We start from the raw sequence: 23,619 nt of genomic DNA on the forward strand, positions 1-23,619 counted from the left end.
CTTGCATGCTCATGTGCGTAAAGATTTTTTTTTTTTTTTTGCACAATTACTGTCTTATTCTCGCACATTTTCCCTGTCAGGGCCCTCTGCACTTTCTACTGGTCCCACACTGTCATAGGCTTTTCGGACGTCTGTCAAATGTATCCAATATCTCAAGCCCTTCACTTTCACCGCTGTGGGTGTGCAAAACACCACCTCGTATGGGCCATTAAATCTTGGAGCATTCCACCTACGTATGAAACTTCTAACATATACCATTTCACCTGGTTCCAGCTGAACCGTTGGGCTTTCTTTCTCTGGAGTGTGTGTTTCATTTTCCCTGTCACTTTTGAATGATGGTGCGAGTTGTCTTGCTATCATTCGTGCTGCCTTAGTGGGTTTTGTCAGATAGTCGTTGAATTCCTCTCCTAGTACAGTAGCACTTCTGTGTGCATCTGAATGTCTGCGGAGAGGTGAGTGTGCTGTGTGCATTCGTCTCCCTGTCACAATCTCATGGGGCTACAAATGGTGGTCTTTGCTGGGCTGATTCCTCAGCTCAAACAGGGCCAAGGGGAGACAGTGTAACCAATTTTTCTTAAGGGTGAAACACAATTTTGAGAGTCTCCCTTTTAATAATCTGTTTATCTTTTCTACCACACTGTTACTTTGTTGGTGATAAACCGAGCACAATTTGTGTTTCATTCCTAGCAATGATGTTACTTCTTTAAAGAGATTGTTCACAAAATGTGTTCCGTTGTCAGAGTAAATTAAGTTGCAAATTCCCCAGCGGGGGAATACTTCCCGCACTAGGAATTTCGCAGCACACTTAGCATCTGGGCGGGCACAGGGACCTGCCTCTACCCACCGTGAAAAGGGGCAAACTACCACTATCATGTACCTCGCTCCATTGCATCTTTCACCCATCTCTGCATAATCTATATGCAGCTCTCTGAAAGGTCCTACCGCCCTGGGTATCGTTCCCCTCAGTGTTCTTAAAGTCATGCCGGAGTTGTATATCTGGCACGTTGTACATTCCATTGCTAGCTTAGAGAGTTGTTCCTGTAACCCTGGAATGAACCAGTGTTCTTGTATCTCAGCCGCGATGTGTTATTTTGCATTGTGTGCTGGGAAGTGTAGCTGCTGGAATGCTATTTCTAATAACTTAGTTGGCATTACTACTTTACCTGTGTTGTCTTGCCGCCATAATAAATCAGTGGCGGACTGGCTGCACCCTCTTTTTGTCCACAACTCTTTTTCGTCCTCAGCTGCCCCTTCCTGTATCTCCAATATTTGAGACACTGGCATGGCATTGTACCCGTCCGGAACATCGTCCTCCGATTCTCTCCGCACTAAGTACTCACCTGTGTTTTCCTTTGTTAAATATGATGCCTCTTTGGCAGCTGCGTCTGCTGTCGCGTTTCCCAAAGAGACAAAATCTATATTATTGGTGTGGGCCTGGCATTTCACTATCGCCGCCATGGTGGGTTCTTTCAATGCTTCTATGAGTTCCTTTAATAGTTCTGCATGTTGTACGGGTGACCCATCTGCCCTGTTGAACCCTCTTCTTCCCCACCTTGCAAGCCCTCCGTGTACTGTTGTCGCCATGTAGGCTGAATCTGTGTAAATTGTTACTGCACACCCCCTTGCTGCATGTAGTGCTTCAATTAATGCTACCAGTTCTGCTGCCTGTGCTGAGAAATGAGCCAGCTGGCGCTGCTGTATTAGGACCTCCTACTCACCTTCTTCCATTCGCATGACCGCCACCCTCACATGTTTTTCTCCAGTTTCTGAATTTATGGAAGCTGATCCATCTATGAAGAATACCTCTCCCTCTGCCAGTGCGTTCTCACTCACTACAGTTGTACCATTTTCCTCGCCCTGATATGTTGCGCAATCATGTGCCTGTATATCCTCCACAGTGCATGGTTCTGAGATGAATCTTGCGGGGTTAACCACCTTGCATCGTACCACATGTATATTGGCGCTTGACAGTATTACCTCATATGCGGTTGCTCTCTGGTAGTTAACATGCTTTTTGATCCCTCAAGTATGGCGAACAATGAATGTTCTACATACAGTGTCAGTGAGCACCTCATTACTGTGGTGGAACTTTTCTCAATGGCGAATGCGGCGGCTGCAAGAGCCTGTCCGCACGCAAAATGTCCCCGCATTACTGCATCTAATGTCCCGCTGTAGTATGCCAGAGGCTTGTGACCTAGTGATGTTTTCTGCGTTAACACTGCTGTCATGAGTGCCCCCTTGCAGTGCGAGAACAGGTAGAACTTGCGTTGATAATCTGGGTTTGCGAGCACTGGTGCACTTGAAATGAGTTCTTTGAGTGATGTGAATGCATCGCACAACTCTGAATCCCACTGTATCTCTGTATTTTCCTTGTGTGCTTCTTTGAGTGCCTGGAGCAATGGGCGTGTGTATGCAGCATAGTCTAATATCCAGGCATGACAATAGTTGCACATTCCTAGGAATTTTTGCATGTCTTTCACTGTCTTTGGTCTCCCAACAGCCGAGATAGCCGCTACTCTGTCTGGGATTATTTTCTTGCCATCTTTTGAGATCAATTGCCCTAGGTACAGCACCTCACGTTGCCAATATTGCAACTTTTCTTTGTCCACCTTGTACACCTTTTGGGCTAGTAATATCAAAAGGGCAATGGAGTCTTTTCTACACGCTCCCTCGTTTTTGCTGCAAATTAACAAATCGTCCACGTACTGGATTATTGTGCTGTCGGCAGTCATGTTTCCAAGATCTTTGTGCAATATTCTGTTGAATAGGCTGGGACTTTCGCAATACCCCTTGGGCAATCTGCAGTGTTTGTACCTCCTCCCCCCTAGGGTGAATGCTGTCAGGTATCTGCACTCTTCTGCGAGTGGTATTGAGAGGAATGCGTTTTTCAAATCCACCACGGTGAAGTGAGATGCGTCTTTTGGGATGCTGCATAGAATGGATGCTGGGTTCGGGACCAAAGGGAACTCTTTCTGGGTGACGCCATTTAGTGGTCGTAGGTCCTGGATCATCCTCCAGGCCCCTCCTTTTGCTTTTTTGATTGGGTAAATACAGGTGTTACGCGGGGAGTTCGAGGGTACTATTATCCCTGTGCGAGTAGGGCATTTATTGTTTCTTTTATTCCCTCTTCTGCTTCCCGGGACAAGGGGTATTGTTTGACCTGGGGCAGAATTGCTCCAGGCTTGAGATTGATTTTTATTGGTGTGAGCCTGCGTAGCAGCCCTACGTCGTGAAGACCAGTTGTCCACAACTGCCAGGTTACCAACTGCATGTCATCATTAAAGAACGAAGGTGGGGCACCCTCTACTGCCATTAACTGCACTGGCACATGCCTCTGCTGTATCATTATTTCACAAGGGATGGCTATTTCCATTATTATTTCTCCATCACTCTCTGAATCTGTGAAAAGCTCCTCGTCTGACAAATCTTGGAGTGCAATATCGGCGTTTATGCATAATACTGTACGCCACTCACAGCCATGTATGTCCATTGCAATTACAGCTATTCTTTTGGCTGTGATTTTTACTGCATGTATGTCCAGTGACATCACTGTTCCTGGATTATCTCGGGCGGGCTATTGGGCGGAAGACAAATTCTGCTGGTACTCTCCATTCTAGTTTTTTCAACTCTGGGACCACCCGTGCTAATGTTTTTAACCCTTGGATGACCATATCCGGGTTCACGGGTATGCCGCGCACCTCTGGGCATGTCCCTCTTGAATATATCACTAGCATCACACGCATAGAACACATCCCTGGGGTTGAGCACACAATCCCTCCTCTTTTTGTAAACAAAATAGTCATGTTCAGTTTGCTGAGGAGATCCCTTCCCAGGAGGTTGACGGGGGATTGCTCATAATACAATATGGGGTGCCCTTACTGTTTTTCCCCCCACTGTCACGTCCAAATCTTCTGTGTAAGGAACTTCGACCACCGCCCCAGAGAACCCCTGCGTCTCCAATTTACGATTAGATAGCGGAAACCGACCTTCACGTATTCATGATTTTTCAGCTCCCGAATCCACCATAAAGATGAATTGTTTATTTCCTATCTCTGCTCCTATGAATGGTTCCTCGCTTGCATTGAAGGTTGTCGATAGGATTGGACACGCAAGTGTTCTCTGTGGGCTGTCCTATGCTGGATGCCTAGTTGTCCCCCCTTGGCTGAAAACGTTACCTGAAACTACCGCTACTCCTCCATATGGGGCAGGCGCGGCGTTGGATGTTGTAGTGAAGGGGTTGTTTTGAGTGTAGGGTAGGTTCTCACTGCTTTGTGGATATTGTTGAACGTTGTGCGGTCTTACCCTGTATTGCTCTTGCCCCCTTTGGTCTTGCTGTTCTCTTCCCCCGTCCCGGGGCAACCCATATGGGCTCCCCGGATGGGGGTGCCCGTAATATTGGTCATCTTGGTAACTCGGGTTAGGCCTGCTTCTGCATTTGCGCGAGAAATGTCCCCACCTCCCACAATTCCAACAATTTCCTTGCCCCCCTCTGGGTCCTGGTCCCCCATTTCTGCCATTACCTCTGTATCCCTGTCCACCTCCTCTTCGCCCTGCTGTACCCACCTCTTCTGTTACTGCGGTGACACATTTGCCACTGTTGTCCTCTGTATTCATCCTGTCCATTCCACTGTCTCTGCCCGTTGTCTGCCCAATTTGCAGCCATCCTCCCCTGTATTGCTACCAGTCCCCCCTCCTCCTCCTCCGTGTCTCTATCGTGTGGGAGTGCTGCTACAGCCGCAGTGACCTTCACCAGTTTAGTTTGTACTAACTTGGCCTCGTCTGCCAGCCTTTTTTGTGCCACCTCCTTCTCTCTTTCCTTGATTCTTTTGCAATGGTGCACTATTATGCTCTGTATCTCTGGCCAGCCTTTCGCTTCAATCCCTGCTATTTTGTCAAGCGCTTTTTGCATTTCTTTTGGGAGCCCCCTCTTTATTATGAAGTAAAATAACGATGTTGACTGGTCATATGGTGTACACATTTCAGCTCTCCACATCTCCTGTACTCGAAAAATGTAATCCATAACTTCTTCCCCATCATTCATAGTGCATTGCATTACTGACTGTAAATCTGGCATATCTGGAAATGTTTCCCTCAATGCGTCCCAAACGCGCGTGCGCACTGTATTGAAGGCAGCGCCATCATGTCTGTCACTATCCAGTGTTATTCCTGGGAAACCTGCTTTTGCCCACACCCTGTCTGATTGGTCCCCTACTGCTGACACGAGTAAACCTTTAACATCTCCTATGGCCAGGGGCACCCCTGCAGTGTGTTTCTCAAAGGTGTATATCCACTTGCTAGCTCCACCTGATAGCGGGAGCAGTGATTTTAGTAAGTTTGCCTTATCCATCTGTGCCCAGGGTATATAATTTGGTCTTCCTTCCCCCCGATGTAGTAGTGGGAGTTGTAATCGTCCCTTACTTCCTTTCCCAATACTCACCTTTGTTCCTTTTTTCCCCACCATGGCTATCCTTCCCGTCCTGTTTCTTAACCTCCCTGTCCATTCCTGTTCCATTGACCTCCCCAGTGGTGTTTCCCCTAATTCCACTAAACTACCTCCTGCTGCCATTCCCAATCTCCCATCTTCCTGCTCGTCTTCTTCCAGGTCACACCACAGCTCTTCTCTCCCATCACCTTCCACTTCTCCTCCCTCTACACTTCCTCCTATATTATTCGCTCCTAGTTCTACTATCTGGGTGGGCTCCTCTTGTATTCTGAATAGTATCTTCCCTTTCTTCCACCCTTCCTCATTGACTTATCTAAGGGGTGGGACCAGGACAATCGTTCTGACCTTGTTGTACTGGGCTCATCTTGTTCACATAGGCTTTGTATCCTTGACAACTCTTCTCTGGCTATCGAGAGCCTGGCGTCTAAGTCTTCTGTCAACTTACATATGTTTACTGAAGGGGTACTCAGATGCCCATTTGATTGGGGGCACTCGTATGGCTGTGGTGTGGTTGGCCTTGCTGTGGGGGTGGGGGTGCTTGTGGGCACGTATGCAGGATCACTGTATCCTTCAGCGGGTGGGGGCTTATTCAGAAGTGGGTACAATCGAGTCACCTCTATCACTCCCTCTTTTCCCTCGTCCTCCTTGCTGGCCTCTGCTCGCGCTGATGTGGTAACCGTGAGGGCAGGTTGATCAAGTGTGGTGTCTATCTTCCTTGGTGGAGGTATTTCCTCGAATAATCACCATAGATCTAGTATCTCTCTCCTGTTATGAAATTGTTTTCCTTTGTATTTTAGGAATATGCAGGTGGCTACCATGTCCAGAACACTTTTATCAAAGGACCCTCCTTGTGGCCATACCTGGGGGAGACCCTCCCCCTTCAGTTCTGTTGCCCACTGGTCATGGTAATTAGTTATTCTTTCTGCATGTCCTGCCAAACTTTTACAGATATGCGCTAAGGGTGTCTCCGCTCCCATGCCTAGACCGGTGTTACTCTGTTCTCTTGTATCAGTCTTTTCTGTCACTATGCATGGGTCGCTGTGTACATGGGACTTCAACCACTTTCAGGTTCTAATAAACAATTCACACTTTTACACAAAATCTTACCAGGTCACACTTACATTGACCGTTCCCCCTAGAAAAGTACTTAAAACAGTGCTATTATATAGAGTCACTTGATTACAGAAAATCACAAACATACGATGTGCACAACACCCAACAGACGTTCATCATACCTCAGCATACACATATAGCATTTACCCTCCCTGCCTTGCCCTTTGCCTTCTACGGCGACCCCCCTCTAACCCTCACACAGCTTCTTTTGTTTATTTATATATATAAATATATATATATATTTTTTTAAGACCTTATTTTACCCCAGATGAGAGGAATTAGAGAAGAATAACAGGAAGAAAAGCTAGTCCTAACTTATTTTCCGTGTCTTTTCACTCAGACACCCTTAATTTATGTTTTCACTGTTTTACTTATTCCCAGCACTAGTCGAGATAGCACTACGCGGTGCCGCCTTCTAGCCCCTTGCAGAGTTAGTTTCCCGTCCTCTTTTCCCTTTTTCACTTTTGTATCCTAATGGCCATATGCAAAGAAAGAGAAAGTATTGGAAGTAAAAAGTCCCCTTTATGTCCCCCGACTCGTTTCCCCTTGTCCTCCAGATTTTTTCCCCTTTTAGTATCACTCGCACTTATTACTCACGTGCCCGTCTTGATCCGAGACACTCCGGATTTGGTCCGTCCAAGCGGCGTGGCCTCGCACTCAATGGCCCCACCCGGCTCCGGCGAGCGGTACTAAGGGTTTTTTCAAACGGGACCTGTACCCTCTCGCCCTAACTGCGTGCGCACGTCTCTGCGTACCAGTTGCTGTAGGTGCGCAGCTCTGTTGAGCGGGCACGCCGTGCGTCTCCACTGCGACCGGGACCGTCTCGTGCCAAGGGGACAGTTTAAAGTTAAAAAATAAATCACGTCTATGGGGTCACCACTGAATGTGAGCGTCCCCAGAAACGCACCCCCCTTAGTGAGAGGCAATAAAGGACACACCCCAGAAGGGGAATGAGGCCAGGACCAAGTGCGGGTGAGGTCAAAAGAGCTTTATATAGATCAATATAGAGCATGCAAAGGACTCTGCAAACTCTGAGAGCGCTCTGTCTGACAATCGCAAAGACAGTCCTACTTATTACAGAACTACATCAGCAATGACACAAGCTATAGGGGCACATAGTCTTAGGGATTGGGTGGTGATGGCTAGGTGGTATACATTGTATACAGTTGCTTCTCCAGGATTGGCGGACGTTGGTGCTGAGCCACGTGGGGTGGAAGGTCAGCTGAGCTCATCGGGGTGGAGTGCCGGGCCGGACATGCCTTGTAACGGCGATTGATAACTAAACTAACATTTGCCCTTTTGGCCACACATTCCCACCCATTTGTCACCCTTTATGCTTTCCGTTGGTTTGAAACTCTTGTAAGCGCTGACCTTAGATCAGTATGTGGACAATAACATTGATATGCGATCTGGAGTGTCTCAATACATCAGTTTGGAGGATACCTTAGGTTCAAACAATCCGGTCTCATGTGCATAGTCAGGGGCATGGGAGGGGTCGCTTGACCAACCTGTCTTGGCAGTTTAGGTGAGGGATGGTATTACGATCTGTTGGTACACGTGTGGGTGCCCCCCCTTTTAGGGTCCTTAACTTGGGGTCGATGGGGATACCACTGGCCCGTGGGGGGCATGTGACTGGTGCCTGAGAGACGGTGGGATTTAGGACCAGGTAGCTCGTAAATCATGGAGTCAGGCTGTGGTGGCCTCTGACATGGGGGAGGCGGATGCTTGAAATGGGTCCAGCAGGGTCAGGAGGGGAGGCGAAGCTGTGCTGTTTGAACACCAGCTATCTCTAGAGGGCCAGGGCAGGAGGAGGGGGAAGTGGCCTTGTAGCTCTGTGCGCGGCCTCTTGCACAAGGCGGTATACTGTTCCGTGGGTGAGGGGCGAATATCAACACATGTGGTTTCTGAAAGGACTCGTATGCATTTGCATTAGAGGGGATACTAACTGGGTACCATACCCTTTAGCACAACAATTTGCATCTATAGTTGACATACGAATATGAGGTAGTGTTAGGCAGGTGAGTGTATAAAGAGGGCAACACATGTTATCACATATTGTTATCAGCTAACCAGTCTTTGTACATCTCTACATTATAAACAATATCGGTTGCATATTTACTCTTTAGCCATTATCCATCACATTAGCAGCGAACGTTAGTCAACAGGACGTACATTACATAAATGGTTTCTACACAATGCAAGAGTTTTCGGGGTAGGTATGGGTGTGAGGCGCCACGCCGTCTAACGTTGGGGGCTTGGTGCAGGGTCAGGGCCTGCAGGGTTTGGGCTGGTCTCAGTTACTTCCTAATGTTCCCGTTCATGGCTGGGGCAATGATGTACTGAGGAAGGTCAACAGTTACAGTGTTTTATTTTGTTGTTTGCTCGTGTCTGGTGGCTTGTGAGAACGAGTTCTCAGCGGATCTGCCATGCAGTGGGAGGTGGGGGGAAGTGTGGGCCTCTGTGAGCGCGGTTGAGTGGGGGTCACTCTGCAGCTTTCAGTGTGCATGTTTGCTCTGCCTGGGTTAGATCTGCATGTTTCTAGCAAGATGGGGTTGGCTTAATACAAGATGGCGTCTGTGCTCTGACACATAACGTGGTTGTGCAGCCTCACGTGTCGGTCTGCAGCCGCACTGCCGCCTGGGCCCGGGGACCGGTGGGCTACCGACGAGTCATGAGTCTTCACCAGGGTGGGACATGCAGTGGGAGGGGGGTCCTATTGACTTACCCTCCCCTACACTAGCGAGAGTACTGAAGAGAACCATCAACCGGACCACGGACATACTCTATAATATGACATTAGAACAGAAAGCGATAAGATTAGTAGCGCTTCAGAACCGGATGGCATTAGATGTCCTTCTGGCTGATCGTGGTGGAGTGTATAAATTAGTGGGGTCCGCTTGCTGTGTCTTCTTGCCAGATTCCTCCCCAACTATCTTCAAAGCAATACAGAATCTGCACGTCCTTAGTTCAGAAGTGCATGTTCCCGAGGGAAACTGGGATCTTAGCGCTTGGTTCTGGGACTTCTTGCGATCTTGGTGTTGGAAGGTACTTTCGGTCTTACTGATCATTTTGGAAATTCTGTTGTTCCTTTGTTGTTGTATCCAGTGTCTATCTAGTATATGTTCGATGCTAGTTGGATGTTGCGCACAAGCAATACGTACGATAGGACATAAAGTGTATGCCCCGGATAAAACCTCCAAGGAATACGTGTTAAAGGAAATTTTCGCGAATGACCTGATGGCAATAGATATTTCTGACAGTGATTCAGGGTGCATGGACGATGATGCATGGAGTTATTTGCAAGGAGATCCGAAGTAGTTTAGCACTTAGCATTGGCCAAAAGGAGGGTTTGTCAAACGGGAAATTATATCGTACCTCCTTTTGCAACAAATATATGTATATTGGTCTACGCCAAGCTGCTTGTAAGCCACTTGCGAAGAAATCCGTGTTGCAAGGTCCTGACCGTTGAATCAATGTAAACCGCCATTTTAGGTCATTCCGCCATTTTAGGTTCTCGCTGTAAAGTCACCCTGTGAGTTAAAATGGTGGACGATGTCATTCCGAAATACAACATGGCCGTCTTGACCTCTGTGTGTAATTAATATGTAACTTGCCTGCAGGCCACTTGTTGGGTCGTGAACTGAGACCTTGTCCTTCGCTGACTTGTGTGTAAAGGATTACTCGTGCAATGAAACTAATCCATGAGCATATGTTAAGAACAATGTATCCAAATACTGAACTACAAACACTTGTTTAACTGCATTGTATTAATGTTTGAGAAGACCTTTATGAGAAGTCCTAAAATACACTGTTACCATGTAGGCTTGTTGGCGAATGTATTAAAGGCAATCCCTATGCATATAGTGGTATGAATCCAGCATGAACCCTAGATCAGTAATGTATTAGAGGAATATTAACCCGAAGTAGAGTTGGACATCATGTTCGCAGATGGTATAAAAGAGCAAGGAATTCTAATGTACAGCATCTCTCACTAAGCACACTGAACCACGCTGGAGTTCGTTGTGTTGTACTGAGGGCCGATAGCTATCTCTTACTTTTCTTGGAAAACTGTTCAGTATAAAATAAAGATCTTTGTATGTTCCGTTGTAACCCGTGTTCGGTGTATTTCCTTTTGGGGGAACTCAGCCTCGATATTTTGATTTTGTTTTCACAATTGTGGACCGGGAATATTACCTCATCCTTCCTGATGTCGCAGGTCACCTCTTCCCCCCGCAAGGGCAGGAAGAGTACACCAAGAAACAAGAAATTCCCCCCTTGCCAGGTGAAGATCTTTTCTGGTAGTATGTCCTTGTCACGGTCATAGCAGCCACTGGGGATTGGTCCTATGATTTAATTCCCTAAGTCCATGGAAAAATGCTGGTCATCAACCGCCATTCCAATAAAGGTGTATGCGCCCAGAGTGATCTCCTAGGGTTGCTGTTATCCACCAATATTGGAATAGTGTTGCGTTCTAAGTCAACTAATGGTGTTGGGTTCAACCCCAGCCCCTGCTGTTGGAGATGGTGGTTTAGTTGTACATAAGCGTCCAGGTTTTGGAGTTTCTGTCATCTCTTAATTTGTAGGTAAAGTGGAAATTGTCGGGTCCGTCCTGGGATGGTGACCTCCTCTCCAATTTGAATTTCAACTGCATACGGTAGAAATTGAGCTGACTGAAATGCTTTTTCAGAATCATCAAATCCCATGAGGTTACCCCCCAGTTGGGACCATGCTTGGTAATTTTTAAGGTTCAAATGAATTGTGAACTGATTGAGAATGTCACTTCCTAGGTAGAATGCAGAGGGGACATCTCGCACGACCCAACAATTATGCTCTATGCTTTTATCACCTATGGACATTTTTAGCATACACCTGCTAGGCAGAAGATGTTTGGATTTGGGATTTTCCAGGCCCATTTCCCACTTATCAACCAATTTAAATGTGGGAATGGTCGGATCTTTTGGGAGTTTCCTCAACAACGCTTCGCTGATTAAGCTTTTTCCATTATTCAGGCATACTCTGCGAGAACAGGCTCCCTCCCCTCATTTAACTGAATAGGGAGGAACAGCTGTTCATACATTTTCTGAATCTCAGCCAAGCTTTGTGCTGGTCTTTCATCACTTTTTATCATGGGACTTGGATTTTCAAATTGTGAATCGGTATAAAATGTCAAGGTATTTCCTTCCAGTGTGGAATGCCACTTAAAACTGGAAGGAAGGTTGATTTTCAGGAATGGAGAGGAGTTCTCATCACCAGTTTGTTGTGCTACAGTAATTACAGCAATGTCAGGTACTTGATTGTTCTGAAAATGGAACTCAATTTGGTCAGATAGCTGTTCAACCATGTGGCATGTGCCATTTAAACTGACATAGTTGGTACTCTCTTTTAATTTTATCGTCCGGTTAGATGGAGTCCAGAAGACCTTGTTCTCACAGTCTATCAGGGCAGACAACCTCCAAAGGAGGTCTTTCCCTTATAGACATGGGGTCTCCTCAGGAGTCACGACTATAACTGGATGTTTCACCTTGTGTCGTACAATTTTAATCTCCAGATCCGCAGTCCCCTCGATGCGAATTTCATTCCTGTTGAAGTTCTGGAGTTGTCCAGGAAGAGGGGTGAGGGCATTTGGTGTCCCTCCCCCCTTCCTGAATCTAGCTGCTCAAATGCCCTTTTGGACAGAAGAGTGGCTTGGGATCCGATGTCCACCAGCGCTAAAAATGCACATTGCCCTTGAACCCGGACGGGCGCATAAAACCTACCTTCTTTCTCCTCCAAGGGGCAAAGGAAATGGGCATTTTGGGCAAGCTGGGACGTTAATTACATTATTTTGGACTCCGACACCATGGGATCTGGGGTGGTTTTCTGTGTCGGAGTTTGGGAATCTGTAAATACAATTTGGCATCCTGAAATAGGCAGGATTTTGGAATCCCCTTTTCCCTTGATTCTGTGCTGTCCCCCTCTTCCTGTAGACAGACACTCAAAACGGTTTATGAGGAGGATCCCTTAGTCATTGCTTAGTTCTCAAGATCACTTTTCTGGGGTTCTGGGATGGCCGATTCCGAGTCAGTCACCATACCAACCCAGTCTGAGTTAGGGTCTTTTGGGACCCATTTTTCTTTGGGAGGAATTCCCCCATCCTTGAAAGAGAAGACTTTCTTCCCAGAATCCTCCAAGGATCCTTCCCCTCAAACTGGAGGCAACTGACTTCCTCCACAAAATGGGTCTTCTTTGTTTCTCCTACCCACCCTCTATTCCCTAGGCTGCAGATTTTCGGGGGTAGGAGATTTGCGTTCCGGTTCCGGGGTGTCTGGTGCTTTTCACGGGTGAGGAAGGAAGCTTCCTCTAGGGCTTTCCATCCCCTTCCTCCTGTGCCTCCTCTTCTGGAACTGGTTGGTTGTCGAGGTTCTCTCCCCGTCATTGTTCCAGGGTGCCAGACCCTGGATTTGAGCTGTTCTGAGCAGTCATGTTCATCTGAGGGTTCTGCTGAGCCCTCAACATGCAACTCAGATCTTGGGTTAGGTTCTGAACCTGGCTATCCAGTTGTGACACCTTCTCGGGCTGGTACGGGGGTCTTGTGTCAACTCTGGGTTGGTCTCGGGAAGGGTAGGGTAACTGTCCCTTCTCCCGGAGTACCCTGGGTATTGGGGGTTTCCCTGGTAGCCCTCCACCCTTGGCCTTCCCTCTCCCTGATTGGGTGGTCTAGACTCCTGAAAGCTGGGAGAGTAAGGAGGGTTGTCCTGCATGTTGGGGTTTTGAGGGTACCTGGGTAAGAAACTTAAACTAGAGGCTGGAGGATTACTGCCCTCCTGAATGAAGTTTGGAGGGTAGTTTCCTGGGGCTGTACTCACCTGATTGGATACCCCCCCTGGGCTGGGGGAGTCCACACGTGCCCCAAGATGGGTCTGTTGACCTTATACCTAGGGCTGATGTAATTGGCGGAGTTAGGGGGCATATTTGTGGGGTACCCTGCCTGACTACCACCTGTTTGTGACTGGTGGGTTCTGGGAAGGTGCATTTTTAGGACCCCCCCATTTCTAGGTCCAAAATGTGGGTAACCTTCACCTCTGCCATCTTGGCAGCAGCGGGGAGTTGGTCTATTTGGGTTTTTTGGTTGGAATCTTGTTTTCTACGGCTTTTGGACCTCATAGATCCGGGTAGCTTGCTCTATTACCCAGTCCAGGGTCCTTTCATCATGGAAGTCCCTGACCAACTGCGTCATGATGTATTTTGGGAGTGCATGAAAATAGGTATTTATAAATTCCCTACTATTCGTGCGCACCTGCCTGGTGGTTTGTGCAAAGGCCTGTTTTAATTCCTGAACAAATTCTCTCGGACCTGAACCTCTCCACACTGCAAGTTGTAGGCTGCCTTGCGAGCCTCCTGCGGGTTTCTGTGCGTGGAGAAGTCTTCAAGATGGCTGCCTTGTAGGTGGACCACCTTGAATGTTTCTGATCCTCCAGCCCAACAAAGAAGCTGGAGTACTCTGGGGAGAACGTCTATTTGGCAAATTCTATTGAATTCCTATCATTTTTAATGTCAAAAGATGTCATCATCTGGTCATGTAGCTCCAGATGCTCCCAGACTGAATATTTGGCATGTTTGTGGTACAAGGTCATGAAACTTCTAATAGCTTTTATCTGTCTAATGGGTTCTTTCACCAGAGTTCTCTTTTGTTAGGCAGCCTTCTTTTTCCGCTGCACCTGAGTCCATTCCCCCTCAGACTCAGAGCTGCTGCTATTTGAGGTCCCATCTCTTCCATCTAGCCGCTTCCTGATTCTTTGAGCTTTGGAGTCTCTCCCAGAATGATGGGGTCTAGTCTCTTCTCCCCTTTTGTACTTTGGGCTCTCTGGGTCACTTCCCTTGGACTCCCTCTTTTGCACAGGCGAGTAGTCATCCAACTCCTCCATGTTTCCGGGGTTGGTTGAGAACTCCCACCCCCTCCCTGCTTGGGTGGAGGTTTTCAGAATACACTTTTGGGGCCTCAACTCAGAATCCTTTTTCTCTGCAAAGCGAACCAAGTGGTTCCTTTGTAGCTGATGTTTCTGCAATTCTAGCTCCCTGATTTCCCGTCATAGGAACTTTCCTGGTCAGGTCCATCAGCCATTATATTTTTGAACCTAAACAGGGATGCCTGTCCATCAATCTCTGATGGACGCTGACCTGCTGTCTCAATCATACTAGGCCTATTTGGGTCTGGCTGCCTCATGGCTTCTGGTTCATATGAACCTGTGGACATGTATTGAGCCGTGCCTTGCACATACAGTGTGCTAAATTGGCTTGAGGCCCTTGGTACAGAGGGCATCACACTGTGATCAGGGGTTGCCCTGCCACTCTCTGGCTGTTCGGGGTTCCTCAAGTTTTGATTTAATCTAGCACACTCTTTTTCTAACTTCCCAAGTTTCTCCTTCTCAGCCCTGACAGTAATGATAATGACGTGTTATTTATATAGCGCCTTAATCCAAAGCGCTTTACAGAGCACATATTTTACATACAATATCATCAAACCGAAATTGCGAAATTGGTACTCATTTATCGACCTCGGAAGGATGAAAGGCTGAGTTGGCCCTGCCGGGATTCAAACCTGCGACCTGCAGATCACACTGAGATCGCAGCAGCGAGCGCTCAACCCGCTGAGCTATCTTACTGTAAGCACAGGCCTGAGCCTTGTGCTCTTCTATCAGGGCTTGACTGACCTCGATTACCTTCCCTTGTGCTGCCACCTGGCTCTGGAGTCCACTGTTCTCATCACAAAGGGCCTTGTTTTCTTTTTGTGCTTCTTGTATTGTATGGGAATACTCAGTCCATTTTTGTTGCAGGAGATGCATCTTCTGTCTGTGCACATCTTTGGCCTGGGTGGTCTGTTCTAGATCACCTTCTTCTTGTCTTAAATGCCCAATAAAATGTTCATATGCTGCTTTTAGTTCAGTCAGTTCCTGGAGGCCTGACTCACTTCTCTCCAGGTCTGCCTTTAGATTTTACACTTCTTGGCACAGGGCATCTTTTTCCTGATACAGTGTGCAATTCTGTTCATTCAGGTTATCCCTCTGTTGTTTTATAGCGCTTAACTTCGGGCATCTTGGTCAAATTCTGTTTGGGAATGGAGTTCCTTAATGATTAACTTATTATTCTCCCCTTCCAATTGCTTGATCTGATTTTGTAAAGTGGTTATCTGCCCTGAGCAGGCGCTATTGTATGTCACTTGTTGGTTTAATTTTATTTGATTCTCTTTCAGGGAATAATCCTTTTCCTGTCACTCCTCTTTTAATGTAGCTAATTGGACCACTTGTTATGGCCTACAGGTGTCATCAAAGAGATAGCTCTTCACCACGCAGGTCAACCAAGAGACCCACCTGACATGTGGGCTGCTGATAGTGTATCTGCCAAGGATGTGGTGTCCTTCTGCCTCTACTGATAGAGAGGGAAGATGTCTTGTTTGGTACCTTCAGGAGGTCCCACAGATTACAGAAAAGCTGTGCAAGGTGTAAAAGCAGGACATTGCCTGATGTCTAGGGATGCCAGAGATTCCCCACCCCCTTGGGTGAGATACAGGCCAAGAGAGAAAAGGATGATGTGCTTCATCATGTGGAAGATGTCACATTTGGACGAAATGAGGGGTCACTATGAAGGGTGATACTCTTGCGAGAGAAGGCAAGGTAGCGGGAGTGCAGAGAAGAGCCCAAAGTTCCCCCTCCTTCTGGCTGAGGTGCTGATGATCAGGAAGGCGGAATGTTGAAGTCGGTTAGTATCAGAGGTTCTTTGGGGGGCCCTACAGATCCCTAAGCATTAGGAGGAGATCCCAGGGAGGAGTGAAGATTTAAGCACTGGGGGAGCAATGACAAAGAACCGCAGAAGTCTAGAGATAACACACCACACACACACCTACCCCTGAAGGCATGATTGGCTGTCTGTTCCCTCTAAGAGAGTTGGCCAAATCCAAATTAAACCCATTCTGAAGTATTCTGGATGTGCCAGGAGGTCCGCACTCTCGGGGTAGGACGTTGTTCCTGCAACACCAGCAGATACACAAACTAGTGTGCCTAGAGTAGGAGCATGGTGGCCGCGTCTCCTGGAGCTCTAGAATACTAAGGATGTGCTGCTGTCCTTGTTCCTGAAGGTGGGGCATTACCTCCACATGCCTCTTCATCATCCCAGTACATATGCCATCAGGGATGTTCCTCTGGTGTTGCGATATTTGCGGGGGCCCCTTTGAATCTCTTCCAGGGCTCGAGCTTAATTTCTTGACTCGTATGATGGCTGTTGTAATTGCTTTAACTTTAGCGCGCCGTCATACCATTGATCTCAGAAGGGCGGTACTGGAGTACCTTTGTAGGAGGTAGGCTGTCCGGAAGACAGGACAGTCTTTTGGTGACTTTTGGGACTGCGGAGGCTGTCAGGAAAGCTTTGGTTGTGACTACCAGCAGGTTGATTCAAGCAGTTATTCAGATGGCGTATGGAGCATCTGGACTTCCTGCAGGGTCCCTCCAGCAGGGGGGTGGCTGCTTCATGGGCTGGTGCTCAGGGCGCTCCATGCAGAATAGGCGGATCCTAATATGTTCATAACTTACTACAGATTGAGCGTGGGTAAACTTTAGGGTAGGGGTTCTCACGGCTGGCATGGTGTGACTGCTGTTGTTCTATAAAAATTTCGGTGGAGGGATGCAGCAATGCTCATGGTCTATGTGTGTTTTGTAGACAGTGGTCACTGTGGCACCATTGGAGGAGAGGAGGCAGGCGGAATTCATCACGTTACTTTGCAGACGTAATTATCAGTCTAGTTTCTCCCCCTCCAGTGCCACACCCCCACACACCTGTATTGTCTCCCTACCCCTCTCCTGCCTTAAACCTAACTTATTAAAATCTGGACTCCCCTTTATTGCTTTATATACACAAAGTGCCAAGTCCCATAAAGGTGGATCATGGACCATACACCATTTTAATATACACACAAAATAGTTCCACCTTAAATGTATCTTTAAGTGATAGGACCTCATTACACGGATGGCAGTAAGGGATTACCGGCACCGGTAAGGGCACCGGTACCAGTAATCCCTTACCGCGCTACTATGAGGTCCCTCAGTGGGTCCCGTCCTTAACGTGTGGTCAGACCACACGTTAAGGACGGGACCCGCTGAGGGACTTCAGAGCAAATAACGGTACCGCTAATTGCGATACCGTTATTTGCTCCTTCCCCATTCCCATTGAGCTCTATGTTTCACTTTGAGCTTTGACTTGTATAAACATTAGTAAAATATGTAAAAGCCCTATGGGGCTCAAATGGGAATGGGGAAGGGCCATGGTGAATGGGGAATTACCGCCCCGCCAACCTTGGAATGGGGCGGTAATTCCGCCATTCACCATGCCGGACTCCAGCGGCAACCATGGCACTAGTAGCGCCATGGTTACCGCCATCCGTTTAATGAGGCCCATAATCTTAGATATTTAATATTTCAATCACATATTAAATACATAAAGTCTAGCTGCAAATTTCATTCTCATTGAGTTAAAATTACATTTCAACTAAATACCACCTACAATCATTACTTTCTTCATTTTTTAGAAATATCAAAATTGATAATCATATTAATCAGTACATTTAAATATGTTAGGTTTAGTATCAAAGATACATCGAAACATTATAAATAACAATTACACAATATTTTTTCAAAAAACAAACCCAAGATAGTGCTACCCTAAGACACAGTATTAAATAAACTAGATAATCATACAATAAATAACATTAAATCAATCAATACATTAATAAGACAGCCCTATTTACAAATGGCCCAGTTGATCTAAGTCATGATCTCGTTCAATGTTAAACATGGTAAATTATGTTTCGGCATTTTAAAACAGATTTATCTACACCTTCCTCAGGACCTTAATATTAAAAATCGTCCATTCCCACATATGATGGCTATCTAAGAAAACAAGCAATCACAATATAAATAATCGTACTATTCATAAACAACAAGATTAATTAGCATTGTATTTAAAGTGAAAAATAATAATGAAAATTGAAAAGAAATAATAACGTGACTCTAAAAGTACTATTTAAGAAATATCCATAACTAGAATGACATACAGAGTCAGCAGTCATCTGGTAAACATCCTCAATGAGTAATACAACCCCCCCTCCATAGCAGGTGTGCATTAAAGAAAGAAAAATTATACTTCTACAACGCTGCTGGATGCAGCGGCTTGCCCTCAGCATAATAGACAATTAAGTTAAACCTGGCAGACATGTGAGGAAGAAAAGTTAAACTAATCTAAAAGATGGATAACATTGTAGGAATTAGTTTGCTTGCTTGATAGCCACAAGTTTAAAAAGGTTTCACAGACCCTCTTTATACAGGCCCTGATTAATTCCAATCAGATTGTACCTTATTTTGAGAGATTAAAGTGGGAGCTCGAAGTTTAACATTACAATAGAAAACCCCAGTACACCTGTATTGCTGGCAAGATGACAGCTACCACACGGTGAGTCTGTTTCTTTTATGGCCGCCATGAAAACTGAAAAGGGACTTGCTTGTTTGACAAAGAATCTCATATATCATTTTATCCAGCAGCCATTTTGTGCAGTTTATGTTTGTTTTTGGAGAGCAGATGGCCCATCTTTTTCAATCCTGTTCACTAAAAACATCAACCTTAGCACACCACTGTCCAGTGAGGGCTTTATCAGTTGGTGATGTATCCACATGTACACATGATTAAATCAGGAATCTATTACCACCCATTATAGCCCTCTATGTACATTATTGCCCATGTGTTGGCTTGTGTGTGCATGTGTGTGTGTGTGTGTGTGTGTGTGTGTGTGTGTGTGTGTGTGTAAATGCTTACTAGTTATTTATTGCCTATTTGAGCACTTGGAATATGTACATATTATTGTGCATATTTCACAGTAATATGTTTTACCGTGTTGAATATGTTTTGTATGCTGCTCTTGTGCAAATATATATGTATAAGGTTCATTAAAACTGGGATACAAACAGTAGTACTAATGCATGCTTAGCAGCTTAGTCCATCTCCTTTTTAATTCCCTATGTTAGAGTACTCTTATTGATGAAACTTCAGCCTTAATATAAAGACCTGGGTTGGATGGGCAAAATATTTAGTGGAAAATAGAGCAGGTCCAAATAAAGTGCAGAAATATAGTGTAGGGGAGCAGACCTAGATATCCGCAGGATACCCTACCCCTCCTACCTCCCTTTTATTGGAGAAATGAGACCGTGCCATGGCTAACATCAGCTATAGTACCAATACCGCAGCAAGTATATGGAAGACGGTATCCATTAAGACAACCATATCGAATGTACCGTAGAGTTTATGACAGTCTACAGGAGGAGATTCCTGAAGGAATATGAGAAAGAGCTAAGAAAATGCACTGATGACATTATGAGAAAGAATGCACAACGTCCTGAAATACTGAATGAACACGCTGTATGGATCCTACAGGAGAAATGGCGAAGTAAAGAATCAAGTGAACCTTAAAGTGTAAAAGAAGAAGATTACACAGTAAAAAGTGCTGCCGAAATCAGAAGCATGAAGAATGTACATATACTGAAACGCAAGATAAATTAAGTCATCGTATAGGCTAGCCATAAGTTGTGAATAGAATACAGGCGGAGCCACCATTGCACGGAAAATGGACATTGGTATCATGAAATAATAAGCCAAAGAATCATGGAGAGAAAATGGAAGGCTTTGTCGCAGTAGAATAACAGGTTATTGGAGCTGCGTTGGGGGGCTGTCTGGCCTATAGTCAAGAGCTGAGAGGTCGAGGTCAGCTATCTACGCTGAAGAGGAACGTGTGTGCGGAGGATGAATCCTCTCACGTTAAGGTGCAAGAAAGAACACAAAGGACGCTGAGTCTTCATTCATTTAAAACATTTAAAAGCTGCAGAATGAACAGAATCGTGGTCTCATGTCACGTGAGTCAAGGCTGGAAATAGGGCTTTAACTTGGAGTTCCAGACACGATAGCGAGTGCCCTCACTCCCTTTGCATTCCTAGGACAAGAATACTCTGCAAGGCCAAGTACAAAGATAATGTCATGGTAGAAGACATGGGTGAAGAGAGATGCTGGGCTACGGCAGTCTCATGTCCTATCTACTTACACCTGGGTCTAGGCTTACGTGCTGCTAAAGGAACCAGTGTTCCAGGCAAGGCACACGCGTGGCAAACCAATTGTGTTAGTCCATATAATGACGGACCTCATAGCTTAGAAAAACAATGAAACACTGTGTAACAGATTTTTCTTAAATGACACGTAGGGAGAGGTAGGCATATGTTGTCCACCTGATATCTGACAGCCACTAACAAACCCAGCTTCTATATGATTGCATATCTAGATGAGTCCCATACCCAATCCCAACCCTCGATAGGATTTTCATTATTGCCACGTGGCATGACGTCATTCTGATGGATAAAAAAGTATATCATTGTATTTTATTTTATGTGGACATCATGGAGGATGAGCGTACGTCCATTGATGTTCGTTATAAACTTCCTGCTTTTTTTATTTTTATTTTTTTATTGTTGACATTTTTAATCAAATAATTGATTTTTTGCAACATTTTTTCTTTGTAAAATGGACTATCATTTCTCTTTTGTCTTTGGTCCTCTGGATGTCTCGTAGCAAAATTATTTTCACATTTTTTTTTGATCCGAAACAAACAAGGTCTTAGTTGTATTCAGTTCGTTTGAGCTCTAGTTTTTCTGTTAGCTGTTGAAGGATCTTAAAAGTAGCCAGTTGCCATGATGTTCGATGGCCACTGATCATCCGTGACCACCATGTTTCCTCATCAGTCGTTTGTGAATATCGCAGAAGGAATTTCAGATAGGGCAAACATATCTCCTTTGTGGCAGGGCAAGAAAGCAGTAAATGGCGAATTGTTTGCTTGTCTTCATTAGAGAATCTACAGCTGTTAGATAATGACAGACCTCTAATGTAGCGTATTTCATTGCAGTCAAGCATGTTCAATCTCGCTCGCATTATCAAGTTACGCGCTGGTCGGCTCGGAAATTTTTTGATGTAATGTTGTAGAACATTCAATTTCGTTGCCATAGGGGGAAGATGTGAAATAAGTTTATAATCAGTCGATAGATTTTGCGTGTTGATCCAATCCATCTCTTTTAGTTTCTTAAGTATCCTTGTTGGATTATTTATCAGTTCTTCTTCGGCACACTCTATTGTTTTCAGCAAGTCTAAGTTTTCTTTTTTCCATCGGGTGAGCATTTTGCCACTTGATACTTGAAGTTCTTTAAGTATCAAACTTCCTGTTTTAGATAATTGCTAATAAAACAGCAACTTGCCATCTTCTTGAGTTTGTCCGGTTATTTGGACTCAGAATTACTCTGGTGTAATCCCATCCTGTAACAGATGCACGTTCCAAGGGCCATAAGCTCATTAGCTCAAACCAATGTATTTTTAAAAAAAAACTTGCCTCACTTGCATGTGGGAAGTGAAGGGCGGGACTATAAGGGATGTCTCAGGCGAGGGCGGGACTGATGCAAAGAGTTTCCTCCATTAACACAGCATCTTTCGTCAGTTTCATGGAAGAATCTGGGCACACCTTAAGCCTCTCTGAGGTTCTCACGTTCAAATGCGCTTCACAAGGTTTAAGGAAGGTCATCCCCGCGATGCTCCGGATTGGCTTACATTTTAAGCTTCATGAATCAGGCATAGGGAAGAAAACCTGAGATGCCCCAGGGCGTATCCTGATTTTCTCCAGTGCAAATCTTTATAAATAAGTCCTAATACTTGACCTGAAATCCGCGGCTGCTATAGGAAAGGACCATAAAACAAGCCTTCTCTGCCTCGGCCCCAAGACTATGGAACCTCGTCCCCGCCAGTATTAGACGCTCCTAGGATTCAGAAAAGAACTCAAGGAGTCTTTCTTCCTCAACACCTAGGCCATCACGTTGCCCCCCGCACCACCTGACCCGCTATATGCTGCCTGCCCCTCTCCTCCCCACCACCCGAGACAGCTGTACCCCTCCTCTGTGCCCCTCTTTATCCCACACCCGCTGTATATCTGTTCTGTTGTTGCTTCTGAAAAGCGCTCCGTTATGTATCTGTATTGTTGTATACCTCTGTAAAGCGCTCTGTCGCTTCTCGAAGCTAGGTCCGCTCTCAATTAATACCATTATAATAATAATAGATAATAATGCATTTCACAAGGGGTCGACATTTGTGAATACCTTATTGTTTTGGTTTGTATTACCCTACTATTTATTTTTCAGTACAATAGTGACATGGAAGCTGCACAAAGCCCCCCTCAACAGCCACCTCCTTCCAATTTCTCCCAAGCGACCAATGATCCCGCGGATGCCGGCCTAGCACGCGCCAGCTACGCGCGGCGGCGCCGCCACCGCATTCCCGGCCTGTCGCGAACGCCTTGAAATAGAGCCTTATTTGTCACCCATCAGTACTTTACAGGGCTCCCAGGAGAAATGATGTGACACATCATTTGCCAGAGATGATCCGAAGCCTGTTCCTGAAGGAATAATAATGTTGAGGAGAAAGTATGTTGGTATTGTTGGAAAACAACACCGACGACGATGCCGCGGCCTCTGCTCATACGCGTGGCCAGTGAGATCAAGAACAGCCAACTTCAATTTATCTTCCAGCCTGCACCCTCTTGGGTTAAAGATTCTAAATTAAAAATCAAAACAGTTCATGCTTCTCACCTTACTGTAAATTGAAAATATGCACTTGGCGGTGATGGGGCTGATTTATGGTTCTCCGCGCCCTGAAATGTGTTTTCAATTTCCACCCCACACGGCAGGCCCGCGTGGCAATTTCTCATTCTTGAATTTTATTACAGTATACAATTTAGCCTCTCCACGTTATTTAAGGTTGGGAGATGCGCTGTGTCTTGTCGTGTGCCAAATATTGGCTGGACGAGTTGATATCTGACAGGGCGCAGCGGGGCCTCCACCTAGGATTTCATTACTATTTTGGATAATGGCAACTGGGGCTAGAAGAGTGGTTTTAATGAGGTTTTGAGGCGTGCATTCTATACACATTTTGCACAAGTTAAAGTGAGAGAGAATTGCTTTTGCATA

The sequence above is a fragment of the Ambystoma mexicanum genome, chromosome 4p (genome assembly GCF_040938575.1).
Source record: "Ambystoma mexicanum isolate Mex_15411 chromosome 4p, UKY_AmexF1_1, whole genome shotgun sequence".
Lineage (NCBI taxonomy): Eukaryota > Metazoa > Chordata > Amphibia > Caudata > Ambystomatidae > Ambystoma > Ambystoma mexicanum.